This window comes from Asparagus officinalis, chromosome 5 (genome assembly GCF_001876935.1).
Source record: "Asparagus officinalis chromosome 5, Aspof.V1, whole genome shotgun sequence".
Lineage (NCBI taxonomy): Eukaryota > Viridiplantae > Streptophyta > Magnoliopsida > Asparagales > Asparagaceae > Asparagus > Asparagus officinalis.
Window position 1 is genome coordinate 41801523 of NC_033798.1, and position 3685 is coordinate 41805207.

The 3685-nt window shown below is 36.4% G+C and overlaps 1 long non-coding RNA gene across 1 annotated transcript in view; it reads right to left on the bottom strand.

Moving 5' to 3' along the window:
- Nucleotides 2206-3685, bottom strand: part of LOC109842874 — a 1804-nt gene continuing 324 nt past the window's right edge. The window contains exon 2 of the long non-coding RNA XR_002247425.1: nt 2206-2706. This is a non-coding gene — a long non-coding RNA (uncharacterized LOC109842874). The remainder of the gene's footprint in view (nt 2707-3685) is intronic.

Sequence of the window (3685 nt, forward strand, 5' to 3'; positions counted from 1 at the left end):
ATACTCATCCATGAAAGGTTAGAATGCTGCCACCTCCCTTCAGTCACTTGTAGTACCTCCTGCCTTGAACTGTCTATTTAGAGTTTTCACTTTCTCTTTTGAATAGTTTGCTTTACAGTTTTGGCAATGACAATCTAGAAAAGATGGTCAAAAAGAAAATATATTTATGGATTATATGAAACATCCTTAGCTGTCCCACATTAAAGAAACATAAATAGGTGGGCAAGGCACATATGTACTCATAGTTACCTATAGTTCATCATACGCCTCAAAATATTCCATGAGTATTTCCCTAGGAAGTGTTAGGTAGAAATGTTTTGAGTAGGGAAATTTAGAATTTCTGAACGAGGATATGGGGATTAAGTTGGACCAAGGTGTTTTAAGCCGAAAAATATCAGTATTTAACGTATGACTTCAGTGGGAAAAAATTTTGATACATAGGGGCACAATTGAGTTGGGTTAGGGTGAAGACAAACACCTGTCTGAACACAAGTCTAGGATATATTGACGGGATCCAAAAGCGTCATCCGGTTCACCCCGAAACCAGATCTGCACTGGCCTTAAATTCCCATGCTCAGGCCATGAATGGTCAGGTCAAGCAGGACAGGTTGCACGGATACAGGTATGGGTGCGGGTATGAGATAGGACAAATTTGTAAAAGGCAAGGTAGAGGGGCACGGCTAAACACATGGGTTGGAGTCGTAGTTCTAAGCTAGATATGCTTACGACCTTTGAAATTGCAGTTTTTAACTGAATATGGGCTGAAACAAAATTGATCTTTGTCTAGCAAGTTTCAAAAATGGATGTGAAATGTAGGTCATATAGTGTAAGATGAGTATTTAAATTAAAGTATGTATTTGTATAATTGAGTTCACATCTGAATAAATGTACGCATATATTTAAGGAGTGTACAAGAAGTGTGGGGTATGGGCACAGGAACTGTTAGGTACGAGTACGGCTTCATGGCAGACGTACCTAGGTAATATAGGTACTAACACATCTATAGCATAATGAAATACTAAGAAACAGAAAAGTTTTTCTAGTAAAGGAAAAGAATTTCTTTAACTACAAATATCCAATAACTGAAACTTGGAATTATTGAACTTTTACACAAACTACAAGAAAAATTATGTAACTTATTGCCTCAAAAGATAAGGAGACCTACTAAAACATAACCAAAAGTTTGAAGAAGAGGTTAAAAGGTCAAGCAAAGTTCAATGACCAAGCTATATTTCAAAATGAAATTACAATGTATATTTCAAATATATACAGGGCATAGGTGCGGGGGCGCCCTCATGCACACACACATGACACGACTACCCACACACCCGCCCGCACCAACACAAACACAAACACACAAATGACACAACTTACCCATGCACCCACCCACACCAACACCACACATGCACGTGTGACACACTTCTACAAGCACACACCAACTCCCAAGCCATGCCCACCAGCATGCGCGCAAACACACACACACATTTAACTTGTACATTTCATCATAAATACTACACATAAATACATACTATTTTAATACATAAAACATCTAGATATATCTATATGTAGTGACAATTATAAGAGGAATGCATGACACATAACAGATACCAATGGTTGTTATAAATATCAAAACTTATACTTGAAATGATCAGTTCTTAAAGAAACGAAATCTACCCACACTGAAGCACCCAACACAGATTTACCAAAACTTGGTCAGTGCAATGTCGAATATCCCTATCATAATCAGACCTTTTGTATGTAGGGATCTAAAGTTGCATGATGTACATGCATACTATCTAAATAGTGCTAAAACTAGAATTGAGCCTTATAAAGATCGAAAAAGTAAAAGAATGTTGGATAGATAGAAAAAAGAAAGGGAGAGAGAGTACTTCTCTACAGGGCGAGTAGAGTATCTGAGCAGGCCAGGAAGAGTCAAGGGATGCATTACTGTTGGTTAATTGCAAATGGCTTCTGAATGAAAAAAGTGCTAAAGAACATCATAAACATATAATGACGCAGGTTGCTAACTCGGTCACATTTAGAATGGAGTAAATATTGTGGCTCAAGCTAGCAGTGATGTCCAATTCATACTCTGGCAAGAATAAGCAGTACATATTTCTTGAAAGATCTCATTACATTCATCCCTATAGCGAACTCTGTGTACAAATAGACTCAGTATACAAATATGAAAGATAAGACCAAAAATGCCAATAAGTAGAACAATCTTATTCAGCACATAGATGAAGGCAGAACATAAACCATTTTTAGGGCATCACGAATGTGCTACTAGTAAGTTGTTACATAATCTACTGAAAATTGACTCATTGGTAAGAAAGAACAAGGAGAAGAAAATTTAATAGCGTCAGCAACAAGATTGAATCATCATTCACATGTAGGTTAGTGTTTCACTTGATTGCATGGTTTTTTTCAACAAGGTTACGCAATGTAAATTTACAAGTTGTGTTTACCACTAATGAAGTACATATCGCATTGAGAATATACACTTTCTGCTTTACTCTCAAGACGAAAAGAATATAAGATTCAATAAGAGAAACCTGGTATAGGAGGAACTATAGGGAACAAATAACAGGTTACCAGCAGGTATGTAGAAATATTGACATACAGTCACCGATTTGCAGGGGAATGGGAATGAGGGGAGATGGAGGGCCCAGGTTTTGCCGCATTCTGCAACCTATCACCTTCCCCCTACAAAAAAGAGTAGATTTGAATAAAATGTCTACTGAAAATTCAAAATAATTACTTATTCCAGACTTCTGTAGCGGTTCAAGAGAAGCAGATAAACTTAGAGATAATCATATATCTGAGTGATGCACTTGAACATCCTCAGATAGAATGGATAAGTACATATTCAGGGGAAAACAATTAAAAAATATTTGCATCACAATAAGAAAAGTAATCATTTGTTTATTCTGGAATTTATGGAAAGAAACCAGTTTGGTAGTATATTGCAGTCTACATCATGGGTGGCAAGAGGACAAGGGCGGTCTGTGACCATGCCAGGTACAGCTGTTGTTTCAAATATCCGCGATATAGTCGATATATCTGGCTGATGTATCTTTTTACAAACATTGCCGCAAAACAATATGGTCTCAATATCCTTTACCGCTTTTTGGCAATTTTAGGGTGATATATCCTTTTATATGGCTTATCGCTAAACAATATAGTTCTGCAAAGTTCCTTTAATGATTTTTAGCAAAAATTCTAGCTCCATGAAATTTTGTAGCAAATCCCAGTATGTTTTTCCCCTGAGTAAGTTTCTACAATTGGTTAGTGGTCCTAAACATATATTATTTACAAATTTGTAGTCTTAGATTTCATTTAGTATGTTTATGTTACATTTTCAGACATTATATTATATATGTATATCATCCATTATGACACTCTAATATTTACTACATATCCTTGGTGTTTCCCTAATATCCACAATCCGATATGAATTTTGTCCAATAATTCTTTGATATCTAGTATTTAGAACTTTGGGCATAGCCCAAGCCCACCCCGCATCAGGCAGGCTGAGTTTCAGCATGCCTGATGGATCATGGGAATGAGCATTACAATGTAGATTAGAGGTGGGAAGAGGTTTCATGCCAAACATAAACAACTGGGGCCATCTGGATAAAGTTCTTTTTCTTTTAAAGTCAGTGGTTAAATTATTATAAGTTAG